Source organism: Schistocerca nitens, chromosome 5 (assembly GCF_023898315.1).
Source record: "Schistocerca nitens isolate TAMUIC-IGC-003100 chromosome 5, iqSchNite1.1, whole genome shotgun sequence".
NCBI classification, from domain to species: Eukaryota; Metazoa; Arthropoda; class Insecta; order Orthoptera; family Acrididae; genus Schistocerca; species Schistocerca nitens.
This window is the reverse complement of record NC_064618.1, coordinates 438,438,958-438,456,354: the sequence shown is the minus strand read 5'-3', so window position 1 is coordinate 438,456,354 and position 17,397 is coordinate 438,438,958. Positions and strand designations below refer to the sequence as shown.

The 17,397-nt window shown below is 41.7% G+C and overlaps 2 protein-coding genes across 2 annotated transcripts in view; both read right to left on the bottom strand.

Annotated features, from left to right (window-relative positions):
* The window catches only part of LOC126260510 (zinc finger protein GLI4), a 271,568-nt gene that overhangs the window by 69,443 nt on the left and 184,728 nt on the right, over positions 1-17,397 (bottom strand). The window lies entirely within an intron of this gene.
* The window catches only part of LOC126260509 (uncharacterized), a 93,889-nt gene that overhangs the window by 19,984 nt on the left and 56,508 nt on the right, over positions 1-17,397 (bottom strand). The gene's annotated exons all lie outside the window — the stretch shown is intronic.

Below are 17,397 nucleotides of genomic sequence, written 5' to 3'. Positions count from 1 at the left end.
CGGACGCAGGTTCGAATCCTACCACGGGCATGGATGAAGTGCCTTCCCGTCAGCTAGCATTGAATTCTGCCAAGGTATTTCCCTGTTTTCTAGGAATGGGTTGCTTCTAAGTGCCCGACTGGCAGCCCTTACGTGTAACCGCTGAGCCAGTAGGTACCTCAACTATGATATTTTAGTGAATGAGACGAACTTTGAGGGATCACTAGAAACCAATAAATTTCTGAGGCAATATAAGAGTGATATTTTTCCGTGACTTGTTCCCTTATTAAAACTGAAGTATACTCTTGTTTTTCTACATGCAGATTGTTGGCGGAAGTTTACAGCGTCAGTTGCAGGTGACGTAGGAACTATGGACGGTATACATATTCTAGTCTAGTGGTCGGACTTCAAAATAAAATGAAAATTGTTTGCTTTTTAAAGGGCTTTTAAATATTGACTTTAGAATGTTGAGAAGGTTAATCCTGTATCACGTGTCAAAGCGAAGCTACTGACCCTTATTTAGACTGATTTAACACGTTCAGCAGTGCAGAGAATTGATCCAGGTCCGCCAATAAAGCTTTCCAACTAAAATCTACGAAATTGTCTCACGAGCTGCACATCGCCAAGAGTGCGTGGGTTCTGAGCGAGGCAGGACGCCCAGTGGCGCGGACGAGAAGAACGTGTCGTTTATTTAAAGCTAGACGATAAACCTAAGCAGATATAAAACCCAAAAACGACAAATTAGTCCTTCAGAATGGAATTTTACCCCAACCGCGTCGGATCCAATAGAAAAATAAAATATTGCAACTGAACTGCATACTAATAGTGAAAACCTCTCAAAGCCGCCCTCACACATGACGAGGTAGCTGACATCGATGTGGAAACGGACGCTAAAACCAGCCGCAAGAGACGCAGCGCCCGAGTCACGTGTCACGTGGGATCCGTGGTGGTTAACTTGATCTGCAACTGAAGGACTTTCCAGCAATAGTTGTTGGCTCTATCTGGCTAGCTAATCGCACAGTTAGTTTGCCAAACTGGATGGACGTAACATTCCTTGGTTAGCACTATTAAAACGCACATTTCTTCCCTAGTCTATGTGCTAGTGTTGTCTCTAGTATACCCAAATAAATATTTAACATCTATGAACATGTTATAATGCAAAAAGGATAGTTCCATGTCCAGTCGGCAAGGGCATCGGCTTATGAAATGAAATATGCATTACAAATAGTGCGACACAAATTTACAACAGTCTTCCATAAACATAGAAATTATTTCATCTTTCACACTTTTTAGTAAAACCGTAACGTCAACCTTACTTCATCGCTGTTTCTACTCAGTACCCATAAAATATCTAACTGCAAGTACCGCGCACGTACACACACACACACACACACACACACACACACACACACACACACACACAAAACCACTCCTAAAATAGGTGCACCTTTATTCACGTATCATCGATTAACTAAACTTATCACACTCAACTTTAGAAATAACGAAAGTGAAGTCAGCTGGTAGTGAACGTGAAAACTAGCAATCGGCGCAAGATATGTTTTTGTGTTTGTACAAAATACTTTTACGTTTGACATGCCTTTCTGTAGTGATCGTCATGGCAATGAGGCGTACATATGCAATGTGAAGCAACTTGTATCACTAATGAATAAAAACTTGTAAAAATTAAAAAGGTAATATCTGAAGATGACAGCATATCTACGTCGAAACCGGTCATGCAATAGAATGCTTTTTCAGCGATCTTGGCTTGTGAGGTCTTCTTCAGTTACCATACATTGCAGATCCCTGTACGCTAAACTACACTCGAATTGTGTTTCTAATTATAACAAATCGCACCAAGAACACCGAATGCTTGATAAACGTCAACGTGCCGTTGCCTTGAAACGGCGTGTTTTCATAACACGCAAGTTGCAACACCAAAATAATCAAAACTAAAGTTCTTTAACCACTAATACACTTCCCGCCTTTTCATTACAACGGATTGTAGCCATAGCGACGCGTTTTTCGAAGGATTTTCAATGTGCTGGTGCTTTGAAACATAATATATTGGCAGGAGGTAAGTACAAACAACACAAAACCCACCAAATACGGGCTTCAACTAAAAACAACCAAATCGAATATGGTGTATCCCGATCTCTGCTCGTGACGCAGAGACAGTTCGTAACTCTTACTAGTCAACTGTTACGTTGCACGTTGCTGTAATATTGCAGAACTTACTTGTTTCAAGCGCGGGAATGCTTCCTCAACGTGAAATGACAAAAAGTGATGTCACAACACTTTCACAGCTCTGCGTCCACATCAGATTTTACATTTTGTGTGAGGGCGGCTGAACCTAGAGGATCTTAAATCTGTACTTTGGCGTAAGGACCCAAACGTAAGAAATGAATCTTTCGGTTGAGCAATGTGTGTGAGGCAGAGGTTTGTAAACTGTTTATGTTTCATACCAAACTATAGCTGGACTCGGCTGTATCCGAAACCATTTTTACGCCAAGAACAAGTAACGTGTTTTTATTCCATCAGCGAAAAAGCGCCGTGCTGAACAAACTCCATCTTGTGAACCTGATATGTCCTCACTTTTACAATCGTAATATTCGCAAGATGGTGCTGCTCTCTGTTTTCCCATTTGGGAAATGAAAATTACCTTTGGTATGATCGACGGTGGCTATAACGTTCAGTTGAGTTCACGAAAGCGGCGTTGCTTTGCTAATTTTCTACACCTTCTTCCCCCTGGAAGGTCTCGCTCACGACACGAGAAAACTAAGCACTCTGCGCTTCTATGTCGGACGCGCCTAGTTTTTAATACGGAGACAGATCATTCGAAGTGCGTGTTTCACTTCTCTGCAACCATGAACACGCACGTTTAACACAGGCAAATTGAGGAGAGACTACAAAAATTGTGACAAAGAGGCATTGTATGCAGAACAGCCAAAAAAAGAGGCTGCGGAATAAATGATACACTGAACCACTAGGAGGAAAAGAGGTCTCCATTGGTTGGCACAGCAAAGCGACAACATTGCGCAAGTGGATTTCATCTGTAACACGCAAATGCGCTGCAGGAATAAAATGACATACTTTCTGTCACACGATAATTTTGTGGTGGATATAACAAATCCCAAATAAAATAATGCTTTAGATAATATTATAATTATGTATGTGAATATTGCCACGTAAATAGGTTCGGATTGTGTCTGAGAAAGTGACACATGCCACAAAATTAATGTTAGTCATTTACATCGGTGTTCTAAATGTTGTTCCTCCATACACAGTACTGCGCTACAGTCTATGAAGTTCCTGATAGCTGTTGCCGCAACCAATCTAAACGACGAAAATGGATATTTCATGAATGCAATACGAATTACCGTAATTTATAAGTCACTAGGTGAGGTGACGATTACATCGCACTAATTAATCGCTGGTGCCAGCGGTATAATGTCGGGAAATTGCTGACAACGTCCATGACAACAGTGTTGAAACAGTGAATGCGGTGGCCTCTGCAGAAACCAGTCATGATGGAACAGCTAGAAGTTTCAGTTTCTACATTACAACGATCTTACTACGTCATGGTAGATTTAAGGATTATTCTCTAATTCAGTTGGCTAAGTATAGAACGATACGCTTTTTAAAGAAACTACCGCAATGCATTTGCCCCCTAAATTATTGTGTGAAGAGTACATCATGGATTAATTGTTCACATTCTAGCATAGAGAAAATGATCTGTGGTAATTTCAGTTCCGTACCCTAACAAGACGTACGTAACTTCAATAATGGCATGTCCGAGAGCTGTTGTAGAAAACGAGTAGATAGCTTGAAGGAATAGTGACTGAATTTATTGTATCATCATTATGTCTTACGAGTACATTAAACCAGATCGTACTGAGTGCTGTGGATCTTATTAAGACTCACTGTGTAAAACCAAGAACAAAAATATGGTTCAAATTGCTCTGAGCACTATGGGACTTAACATCTGAGGTCATCAGTCCCCTAGAACTTAGAACTACTTAAACATAACTAACCTAAGGACATCACACACATCCATGCCCGAGGCAGGATTCGAACCTGCGACCGTATCGGTCGCACGGTTCCAGACTGTAGCGCCTAGAACCGCTCGGCCACTCCGGCCGGCAAACCAAGAACAAACACAATTTTTAATGCTTACAAATTGAAGTATCAATACAAAAATACTCTCATTTCGAGATGATTGCACAAAGGTAATTACACGCCAGATGGGGAATGGTCATCACAATACAGCAAGTGAGACTGCATTTCGCTGACAAGTGTCATTTACATTCTAGCTAAATATACTGGCAAAGGTTTCTTCACTCTACGAGTAAATTATCGTAGTTAGCTCAATCAGCCGCGTAACTGAATATTATAGTCATCCGATAAAAGTAGCTTTCAAAGGACATTTTGCATGTAACATCAAACAAAAAGTCAAAAGATTAGTAATATTATTTGTACGATGACGACAAGCTTTGAAATGTGCTGTGGAAGGCGTAGATGCGCTGTAATGTTAATCGGATTCTGACTTACCAAGAAACCATGCAGAGAAGCCGCAATTGTCGAGGACTGTAAATAAATACTCCGTTTGTTGTTTATCTCTGAAATGTAATATCTTTGACTTGTAGGAATAATACTGTAAGGAACTACACGTTGTGTCTTGTTAATTAATAAACATGTATAACACGGTGCCGAAACCGAGTAACAGACGTGTGCAGGAGTGGATGTGCACCTGCAAGACGAAAAACGACGCCCGCTTGTTTCATGTCCTGAAATAAACGTAAGAACGGAGACACCAGTAGCAGTGCAGCCTGCAGTCACGTAATCTCGGCGCAACAAAGCAAGTAAGTAGTTTGCTCTTCTGTTATGGTAAATGCATATTTAATAAAAAGTGCAAGTATTGTGATGTTCACAAAAGAGCAGAGCAGTACTGCTGCTGTTATAGCGAAATATCAGTAACAGAAGTAGTGACAGTTTAAGGTTATAAATTATTGAACCGCAACGAACGCCATCTATTGTTTGTTTATGGTACTACAATCCTTGACTGTTCCCACAGCGCTATCTATGAACAGTTCTTCGAACTACATTCTTTGTTCGCGTGTTCAAGGTATCATGACAGACGGAATTTGAAAAGGAAAAGAACTCTGGTAGCACGGTTCAATAGGGCCCATGGAAATGGATGGAGACACAAGCAAAGTGCAAAATGGTTCAAATGGCTCTGAGCACTATGGGACTCAACTGCTGAGGTCATTAGTCCCCTAGAACTTAGAACTAGTTAAACCTAACTAACCTAAGGACATCACACACATCCATGCCCGAGGCAAGCAAAGTGCAGATTATGAGTACTTTTGGACGAGATAGCAAGAGACGTTAGATCGTTTGAAGGTACTTGACGATGCAATTCAGGATCTACTTTCCGACATCATTAAGTGCGAAGAATATGTCGACATCGCCAGGATTGCAATTCTGAAGGCAACAAGCAGACTTCAGATAGTTTCTCATCCGTTGCAAACCTGACATGCCAGCTTCAGTTGCGATAGCAACTTCTTTATTTGTGACACACACCACCAAACTTCCAGCTGTCAGATTAGGACTACTTTCAGCAGAAATAAAGAAGTGGCCTCAATTTAGAGAGCATTTTCATTCTTCTATAGACAGCAATCCTTCAGTTTCTGATACACACAAGCACGTCTTCTTCGAAGGGTATAGGAGCTAAAGAATCTGGTTGAAGGTATTCCCATCACAGCTAATTCTAATAAGAAAACTAAACGAATCTTGGTTTCTCGCTACAGAGACAAAAACCGTCTAATTCAGGCTCATCCCAATTCTCTTGAAGTTATGAAACCGATGCCACAAGTGTCAATAGAAATTTTGAACGTTACGTATATCGAATGTAATGGCTACATGTTAGTACCAAAAATTTTGGTTGTGTCACCTGAAATATAGTTCGACGCCGTATTATTTACGCTAGAAGACAAAAGATCGCTAAAAGCGACGTAACGAAGCTAATGGAATTTTTGTATGATGAAGTGGAGGGAGCCGTGAGCACCCTCAAACTTAAAGAAGTAGTAACATTTCAGACACATTCACTTCAGCAACTACCACACTAAAAGTGAATGCAAATGAGGTGAATGCAGCGAGGCAAAAAGGGAGCAATCAGAAGTTGCGCGTTTTGTGACTCACGTCTTTATAGTGCACAAGACTACGAAGAGATCGAAACAGGACTCGCATTCAAATGGCTCTGAGCACTATGGGACTCAACATCTTAGGTCATAAGTCCCCTAGAACTTAGAACTACTTAAACCTAACTAACCTAAGGACATCACACACGCCCATGCCCGAGGCAGGATTCGAACCTGCGACCGTAGCAGTCCCGCGGTTCCGGACTGCAGCGCCAGAACCGCTAGACCACCGCGGCCGGCGACTCGCATTCCCCAGCCGGAATCGCAGATGTATTCAAGTCAAACGAAACTGATCGAGAAAGAGGAAACAAAGTAATTCTGCACAGGGAGCACAAACAGGAAAGAGCTTTTGTTGGCGATTACACAACAACTAAACGAGTCTCGTGACAGCTCTTTATTTTTGACAATCGAGAGAAAATTTTTAAGTTCAAAAAGTCTTGACCTTCGCGTGGATTGTCTGTAATAAGACACCGAAATTCTAAATTATGAGGTAAGCGAGCAATAAGTCTTCTCAAACAAGAATGAAAATGTTACAGTACGATCTGTACGAAGCAGGGACTTTTAATTTGAAGCATATGTACTGAAGAGGTCGGAAGGAAATTAATTTCTGAAGCAGGAACCTCGTCTAGCGTAACAGACAACCTTTTTGATGTGATGAATATACTGGCATGGAAGTCGATAGTAAAAAGTGCCCTGCAAATGTCTAACATTAAATTCTTGACCTGTTAACAGTGAACTTAGGTGTGACAATACTTGAGTTACATTGGAGTGGGGTGCGGGCTGGATTTATTTGTTGTGAATTGTCTCCACGCGTAAAAATTTCACTCGCCAGGAGCGTGTACATCAGCAAGGCGGATTACCTGTTCACACCTTAATTTGCTACTCTGCTAGGTTACGGCTGTTCGGGTAGAACGCGGACAAAAAATGTAACGAGGATCGACAGAACAAAGAAAAACGCAGGGTTCTGGGTGAGGCAAAGTAGGGATTTGATGAATTAAATGAAAACCATTTTACGACTTATAGACTAATTTCCTGTCACTTGCGTGAAGTGTTTGTATGAGAGTAATTAGTACGCGATGAATCATGGTTTAATAAATTCGTTGTCAATTAACGTAGTTCTGCGATTAGCATCTGGGAGGAACAATTCGTTTCTTCGGTTTTGCGTCTAGTTGACGGTATTCATGTATTTACTTACTTTAAAAAAGCTCGCAGGTTTCACGTGCCGGTGTCACTTTAATTGAAGTCGATGACGCAAATTTGGCAGCACGGCCATAGGCTGTTTAACGTGCCTTCTTTTAAAATAAGCTCTTAGTTGCTGTGCAGACTACACTGCAATTTTCTTTTCTGTAATTTTAGGCGACTAACGACAGTACTGGCCTTATATTGGTACATCTTAGAAATTTTCATATAACACAATGTAGTTGGTATTTCTAAATAACACAAGACCACTATGCCTCAAACGTGTTTACGCGTTCATTTGCTGTGGCGCATCTATCTGGTGAACCAATCGCGCGTTCTTGTGTCAGATGACACGCATTGATTTCGATCCCTCTCTCGAACAGGGGTAATGTAAGACCTTAAGCAATTAAGATCACAGAAAGTAGATATGGATTTTTTCGTGAGTTATTAATTTAAAACATGCATACCTTGGAGTGAGAACGTATCATGTCAAAAGAAATCACAGGCAACCAATTGGCAACGTTTTACTTAGAAAAAAAAAACGTGACTCCATGATATTCATTTATAGTATGACATATCGCCAATTGATACTGAAGAAAAACAAGTAATAATGGTTTCCAGTAAAAATAAACACTCGCCGTTGCCGAGAAAGACACTGGCGTGGGCGATCTTATCATAGTTGTCAAATGCATTCCACGTAAGACGTGACGACATGTGTGATAGGAGTCTTCAGCGATGAAGACACACACACACACACACACACACACACACACACACACACACACACACACACACACAGCAGAGCAGAGCAGAGCAGAGCGCGCATACTACAAAATACGGATGGATTTAATTAAGTAGAGTGTGTTAATTTAAGGGGAACGTCATGGCTACATTTAGAGAACACTAGAACATTGTAAATAGAGGGCGGAAATTGCGGTAACGTAGAACTAATTCGCCAAAGTTATAGTAATGGAGCCGGTCAGCGGATGTGATTGATTAACGATGAAGTTCGAGCTTTTGACTAGTACGTTCTGTCCGGTATCTCTGGTACTGCCACAGGAGGCGACGAGCTAGTCGGGGACCGACTGGCGTAAACAGAGGCAGCTGAGGATCCAGAGTGCAGTTCTGGGCAGGGCCACAGTTTGTTACTCTGTTTCTGTCCGCCCCAAAACATCAATTGCTACCACGCTCAATTTTAACGTGCCACTGATGAAAAAATTTTAATAGTGAGAACTTTAACACTAAAAATGCTAATAATAATAATGATAATAATCTTAAAAGGATAACTGAAACACCAAGAGGCAGAAAAAAAAGAAGCTAGCGATCACCTTTGCTGGTTTTTAAAGAAGTCTATGATAGTATCCATCGTGCATCTCTACTGTCTGTTGCTATAGAATTTGGTTTACATTAGAAACTTGTCACCCTCATTGCGGTCACCCTTCGAAATACTAAATCCATAGTAAGGTTTAGAAATGGATTCTCTTAAGCTTTTGAGATACGAACTAGCTTTCGACAAGGTGACAGATTGTCTCCACTACTGTTTAATTATGTCCTGGAGAAAATCATGCGTGAATCGAACATGACCCCATTTGTTAAGATTGGAAGGAAGATTTTACAGACAATTTGGCATTGTTAGCAAACAGTAACGATGAAGCAAAGTTTCAGATGTTGTTGTGGTCTTCAATCCTGAGACTGGTTTGATGCAGCTCTCCATGCTACTCTATCCTGTGAAAGCTTCTTCATCTCCCAGTACCTACTGCAACCTACATCCTTCTGAATCTGCTTAGTGTATTCATCTCTTGGTCTCCCCCTACGATTTTTACCCTCCACGCTGCCCTCCAATACTAAATTGGTGATCCCTTGATGCCTCAGAACATGTCCTACCAACCGATCCCTTCTTCTGGTCAAGTTGTGCCACAAACTCCTCTTCTCCCCAATCCTATTCAGTACCTCCTCATTAGTTATGTGATCTACCCATCTAATCTTCAGCATTCTTCTGTAGCACCACATTTCGAAAGCTTCTATTCTCTTCTTGTCTAAACTATTTATCGTCCATGTTTCACTTCCATACATGGCTACACACCATACAAATACTTTCAGAAATGACTTCCTGACACTTAAATCTATATTCGATGTTAACAAATTTCTCTTCTTCAGAAACGCTTTTCCTGCCATTGCCAGTCTACATTTTATATTCTCTCTACTTCGACCATCATAAGTTATTTTGCTCCCCAAATAGCAAAACTCCTTTACTACTTTAAGTGTCTCATTTCCTAATCTAATTCCCTCAGTATCACCCGACTTAATTAGACTACATTCCATTATCCTTGTTTTGCTTTTGTTGACGTTCATCTTATATCCTCCTTTCAAGACACTGTCCATTCCATTGAACTGCTCTTCCAAGTCCTTTGCTGTCTGACAGAATTACAATGTCATCGGCGAACCTCAAAGTTTTTATTTCTTCAAGTTTCAGATACAAGAACTAAAACGATTAGCAGCAAATGTTGTGTTGCAAATTTCTTTAGAGAAAACAGAAATTATGCCCACCTTCCCAGTTGACACACCCCATATTATAATCCAAAATGCTCAAAAACTTAGGTGTCAAGATATTAAATCTTGGCGAGACAATTTATTTGGATTGCCAAGGAAAAGAGCATCAAGAGTTAGTAGAACATTACTGCTACAACGAGCACAGAGAACTACGTGGCGAACTTACACACAAAAAAAAAACTCTTTCAATAAATCCCGAACTTCGGCATTATTCCTCCGTCTGTAAGTCGGAAGCAATGTTTGTAACTGAAAAAAATATTTAATACTTAACACTCAAGCGACAACTGATGAATTGCAAAAGGTTGACAGAAATATTCTCCGAACGATTATCAACAAAAAAACACCTAGTGGTCATTGAAGACTTTTGGCTAATTTGGTGATTTATCAAGAAAGTGAAACCATTGGTGACACGACGCGAAAAAGAAGGGTTGCACTTTTTGCCCACATTTCTCGCTTACCGAATACTAGACTCCTGAAACTTTTTGACGACTTTGGGAACAATAACACAAAAAACAACTGAAAGACGTACAAATGGAGCTATAAGAACTGAACATTACCAAACATCACCTTGAACATACAGAAAAGAAGCTGCTTCTGAAGAACAAATACATAGACTTGACATTCAAAACAACACTACAGAAGAAGTACGTCATATCTGCAGAAGAACAAACCACCAGATCACTCCGAAAAGAAGTTTTGGGAAATGAAAAAATTGTTGACTGCTAAGATCTGAACTTACTCACTGTAGACGATGTTGTACAATGTTTGATTTTAGTGCTCCAGTGTGAGCGTAAACTATGTAAATAAATAAATAATAAATTGTTTGCATCAGCGCTAAGCAAAGTGCATCGTTCTGGTATAATTTTCAAGAAACTGCAATTCATAGAAATACAGCCTTTGAAAAGCATTTCCGAAAATTTGAGAAATACAAGTGCCGTGCAACTGATTTAAAAACTACAGCTGAAGAAAATCTAAAAAATCTGACAATGTGAAATTGACGCAGTATGAGATTGTAGTGGGCGCTCACCATTATTGGTGTTTGACGTTGTACGTGCTTTGAGAGCCACCAGTTAAATAAGACGAACTCTGTTTTTTTTAGTCTTTTCCGCCTACATTCTCGAAGTCAGTCTGTTCGCTACTTTCTTTGTTAGTTCCGTTACTGAACTACTTGTCGTTCGCCGTGAGTACCTGTAGCCTCACGAACCGTGTCGGATTTGTTGTTGTCAGCAGGTAAGTCGGTCTGCAAGAGATGTGCGCCGCCTTTACCTGCCGGCAGTGACACCAGAGGCTCACCCATGTGAGCGGGACGTCACGGCAGAAAATGCGTACACTGTGTTAAATATTTTATAATTTCCAGAATTCCTTGCCATTTTTCGAGATTATTAACTGTCACCGTACTTCGTACTGTGGAAGTTAGCTGAAAAATTTGGAAGAGTTACCGGCTCTCTGAACGACTACTTCCGTTAAGGTTGTAGGCGGCAAAGACAAAACGCAAGGGCGCTCTATGACGAAAGACAGCTCTAACGGACATTCACACCTTGTGTTCGCGTATACTAAACAGAAATATTTTCTCTGTTGCGTTTGCTGCCGCAAGTCAGATTAGTTTTAGTAACGTCACAAGGAGATCAGATGTGAGGTCGTGTTTTTGAAAGAGTGAAGAACCGAAAACCTATTTTCGTCTAAGCATAAATGACACTTTTTGGTAGACAATTCAGTTTTCCATCTTGCACGTATTGCGATTGTTTTGGTTGGCAGGAGAGCCAACACCGTGTTACCAGAGGAGGTCGAAAGGCACGCGTTTTAGCTAACGCAGGCTGGCGTGAGGTCTGGAACAGGACAAGGAAATTAGAATTTAGAAAAAAGGACGTAGCTGGTGGAATACTTAACTTTAATCCATTAATGAAGAACGTCGGTCTTGACGGTACATGAATCAATATCAATAGTAACTGATAATGGCGCCTTGCTAGGTCGTAGCAAATGAGGTAGCTGAAGGCTATGTTGAACTATTGTCTCGGCAAATGAGAGTATATTTACAGTGAACCATCGCTAGCAAAGTCGGTTGTACAACTGGGGCGAGTGCTAGGAAGTCTCTCTAGACCTGCCGTGTGGCGGCGCTCGGTCTGCAATCACTGATAGTGGCGACACGCGGGTCCGACGTATACTAACGGACCGCGGCCGATTTAAAGGCTACCACCTAGCAAGTGTGGTGTCTGGCGGTGACACCACAACGATCTTAGCAATTTATTTCATATAATAAGCAGCTGGTTTCAGCAATGTTCCATTTTTAATGGTTCAAATGGCTCTGAGCACTATGGGACCTAACTTCTGAGGTCATCAGTCCCCTAGAACTTAGAACTACTTAAACCTAACTAACCTAAGGACATCACACACATCCATGCCCGAGGCAGGATTCGAACCTGCGACCGTAGCGGTCGCTCGGTTCCACACTGTAGCGCCTAGAACCGCTTGGCCACCTCGGCCGGCTCCATTTTTAAGTGCTTACTCGTAATATGTACATATGTCATTTAAATATAAATAAACGCTGATGTGGTAGACACGAATCCGACAACGTTCCACACTCATCAACAATTTAAACTGCGCCGTTGGCATAGTTGCCTACATATGTAAATATATGAACATTTTTTAGTTGTAGCTCGAGTTTAATGACTGTGAAACTTTGTTTTTTTAATTGCCCAGATTATGTTCGATGTGAAACCCCAAATTTAGCAATCCACTGTTGATGCTGCAGCTTTACAGAAACATGTATCGATAAAAGGAATATGCGTGCCTACTGGAGATTTACAACACGTCATTCTTGGAATGATTTGTTATAATTATTGCTATAACAAAATGTTACAAAATGATTTATTGACGGTTAGTGCCTTCATACGAGAGTGCTCTCTCAGGAGTGAGTTATTAGCGTCAATAATTTAAAAATTATGCACGAAACACGGTTGTTTTACAATTTGAAATAAGCCGTTTCAGGGTTACGGAGCTATGAAAATTTGTATCAAACACACCATTATCATTAAATGTCACTTAAAAACGCAGCAACGATATAAGCCATCAAGAGGGAAGAAGATATCCAAGACAGGAGACAAACAGCACATGAATAAGTGCTAGCTTAATGGATAACGTCATGGTTTGCATCCTGAAGCATAGTATTTTTTTCACGTCGTCTCACAATGTCCTTCACATTTCTGATTGGCGACAAGACTGGTTCTCTGGCGTACCAGTGCAAAAGGCTGACATTCTGACACCAACAAGAAACGTGTTCGTCCAGCAACATGTGGTCGTGCATTGTCTTGCTAAAAAATGGGGTCTGGGGTGTTGTGCAGAAACGATATGGCTACGGGTCGCAGGATGTTATTCACCTAGGACACACTGGTCACAGCGCTCTGGACACACACGAACTGTGATTTGTGACTGTAACCAATAGCACCCCACACCACAATGCCTTGAGTTGACGCTGTAGGTCTTGCGCAAATGCAGTCACTGTGAAGCTGCTCCCCCTGTCTGCGGCAAATCAAAGTGCGGCCATGATTTTCAAACAGAAAGAACCTCGATTCGTCCAAAACCATATCTAATGCCAACTCTGTCCCCAGTGACGTCGTTCCATATACCATTGCTGTCTAGCATGTTTATGAAAGGTAGGCGGAGAATTGGATGACGCGCACGTAACCCATGCCGCAATAAACGGCGACGTATTGTCACCCCCGATAGTGTACGATGTGTTACACTGTTGCACCAGAGCCAGAGAAGGATTTCGTCGATTTCTACGTCTTCCGTGAACCATTCCGAATACACACGTTGCACACGTTGATTTTGCCGCAACACTTCGTTCCGTATGAGCAGGAATTTCCCGGATGGATGCAGGGCATCCTCTCATGCCAATAATGCGCGGTCTTTCAAACTTTGATTTGACGGTAGAGTTCGAGCATACGCCAGCAAGGCATCCTGCACGTCTGTTCCAGTCACACTGATACATTACCTTCCGTTTATAGTGACAACGAGAGCCGTAGGCACATTTTACCGGTAGTTTGTGTTCCGCCGCGATATCGATGTTGTTGCCGGCCCGGATGGCCCTGCGGTTCTAGGCGCTACAGTCTGGAACCACGCGACAGCTACGGTCGCAGGATCGAATCCTGCCTCGGGCATGGATGTGTGTTATGTCCGTAGGTTAGTTCGGTTTAAGTAGTTCTAAGATCTAGGGGACTGATGACCTTAGAAGTTAAGTCCCATAGTGCTCAGAGTCATTTTTGATATCGATGTTGACTCTGAACTCGCGGGCCGGCATGGTTCAGATGCTAATCATTTCTGCAGAACATACTAATGTACATGTCTTGTGAATATGAACGCCCCATCTCTAGTCGTTCAAGGTGGTCTCTTTTTTCTGATCGTGAGTGTACATTCGTATTCTTTCTTCTCACGAATATTTAGCCATTTTATATCCCAATATGTGGCGACTTCCGAGAGTGTGGTTAGGCCTGAATATTTAGAGGACAGCTTAAATTGCTGCACAATGAATCAAGAAGCAATAACACGCATATTCTGCCGTGTCACAAAATCGTTAGCCGATCATGCGAACGTCGATATTGTGCATGACGTCAAAATGACGTCACTTTTGCGGAAAGAAGTGTGAAACGAGCGTTACCCCGTTCTCTCACATCGTGGTTAGTCACTGAATTACTACTTTGACATTTTATTAAAAATTTACGAACATAATTACACCCACGATGGAAGGGCAAACCATACGAGATGTTACAAGCCCTCGGCTTTTCTGCCTATCGGGCAAGCTCGGGAGAGTTCGGACAGGGAGATTAGTAGACATTTGCTGGAGCGAATCAGAGGACACCGCAGACTGTGAGTGAAATGGTGAGAAAACTCCGAAAAAAAGCGCCTTAGCCAGGGCTAAATAACAGATCAACAAGGTGAGTACAAGCTGCAAGTTCACACAGTGAATTTAACGGACAGTGGACGTTACTAATTTCAGAAAAACGCGGACACTCTGATGACAATGGTTAAAACAAGGTGTGCAAGTATAAATGCATAACGGCGTTCACGGGTAGGGTTACTGTGCGCGATAACGACCAGCTGAGTTGCAGTCCCCGGTGTACCGGCAAAGTGGGAGAGATTTTTAAATGTGCAACGCGACTCGAGTAGGGGAGTGAGCAGCTGAAGAAAAGGGCAAGTGGTGGTGTGTAGTGTGAGCAGAGGCGAGGCGGAGCCGTGGGAACGGGCGTGCGCGCTCGTTCCTGCGAGCCAGCGCCACAGGAAACGGAACCGGCTGCTGCCAGACGAGAAACTGTACACAACCCCATGACGCCTCACCCCACCCCGCAGTCGCAGTCTCGAGACCAGGTACGCTGACGCGCGTTCTGCAGCTTAATCCCTATCCCGCAATCGGGAAGTTCTTAGGAACACGTAAACACGATCTCGTTACTTCTGACAACGGTCGCGTTTGACAGCTCGTTAACTAGATATGGCAAAACCTGAAAATAAAACAGCACTCTTTCAATCGCAGCTTGACGTCTAAATCACGAATGGCCTTCTACGATCTGCTGTTGCAATGATCTGAATGATCGAGACTGATTGGTCTGAATGTGCACGTAATTTCCGAGACTGTCTTCGCCTTCATTTTCTTGTTCTTCCTTGTCTACATGGGCACTCCGGAAGCCACTGTTCATTGTGTGGGTGGGCGCACTTCGTAAAAGTATTATTGATTTGCTGTCCTCTTAAACTCACGAACTGAACGAGGGAAAATTAATGTTATGTCGTTCAATTAGACAAGCAATTAGATGTGGCAGTCTCTTTCTATTTTCTTCCACGACGCGTTTAGGGAGCATTACCCTTATCTTCAAGTGTATCAGTGGATTAAATTACATTCTTGTTTCTGGGGCGTATACTGTTACCTGTTTTGAATTTCATTTTCATTTATAACAGCAAACATGGGCAGAACACATTCAATTACAAAGCTGGAACAGTAGTAGTGAACGTTTTTAGTAGCTTATCAAACATACTAGACGGTGCACAGTAGCTTTTACTATCACCTAATTCTGAGTGACTAAATTTGTAAAGATTTTTTCTTTTTTGCAATAATGGTATCCTTAAACGATATTGTCGCAAAGAATTAAACATATATTTTTTGTGTGTATCTTTGATTCGCGAAGTATGCTAGTAATGAATACCCTTCGACTTACATGGGACTGTATTTCTAAAACTCTACAGTTTCAAGACTGTTTCGTGTTCATGTGACATATAAAGATGAAAATGTATATTTATCACGAACCTCAGGATTTTTTTTCTGGAACGTATTATAAATCACCAATTATCACTTAACAAAATGGTTCAAATTGCTCTAATCACTATGGGACTTGACATCTGAGGTCATCAGTCGCCTAGAACTTAGAACTAATTAAACCTAACTAACCTAAGGACATCACACACATCCATGCCCGAGGCAGGATTCGAACCTGCGTCCGCAGCGGTCGCCCGGTTCCAGACTGTAGCGCCTAGAACCGCACGGCAACTCTGGCCGGCTATCATTAAACACTGATATTCTAGTGCCATATTACGTTGACGAGTGCTGATTATACTTTCTTTTTAGCGAAAGGAAACTCAAAACAGGCAAGTAGCTACATCCAGCACAGCAAACATTACCATCCACCGTGTCCACATTGTCTTGCGGGGTAACATTTAGGCGTGGCTATAAATATTAACGAACAAATTTGTATCGACAGGACCAAGGGTCTGTCGGCTAGGTTTCAGTCTTTCAGAATTTGAATTTGATTTCTATGTAGATAATAACAAGAACCCTAAATCTTTTTAATTTAACTGCTCATTTTTGGAAGGATAATAGCCTACCTTTAAAAAATAACTGACAGCGTACCTCTTTGACATTCTTAACCCCACGAATGTCTGCGTTCATCTTTTTCCTTTTCTATTTCAGGTATTCTGTTTTTGATTCCGCGAAGTATATTTCACTAATAAAAAGTTTGGAAGTTTTCAGAGAGAGAGAGAGAGAGAGAGAGAGAGAGAGAGAGAGAGAGAGTGTCCAAAACACACAGGGTGGGAATTATTTAAACTGGCGAAGTCTGGGAGGTTGCACGGGACACCAAAACAAGTATTTTTTTCTCTAACGTCACAATATCCTGTGACCATTATTTAATTCGGTAGAGGATGTTTTGACTCCTCAGTTGTAATGACTGATTTGTTGTTCTAACGGTTCGTATTGCACCGGTAGAAGGCATATTTTAGTCTTCAGTTGCAGTAGCTTTTTCACGTTCACATTTAGTTGTAGGTCTTGACCTAGCGAAGTACTTGTTTCCTAATGGAGCGATGCAGGTAGAGTGAGTACATAGATGCGGTTGGTGCTTACTACATAGCGACGGGGTCTTCTACGTCCACAATTCACGTGTTTAGATTCAGTTTTTTTATCCGTCTACCAATTTTACAGGCGCTCATCAAGTAACGTTCGGTGTGAATATGTGGC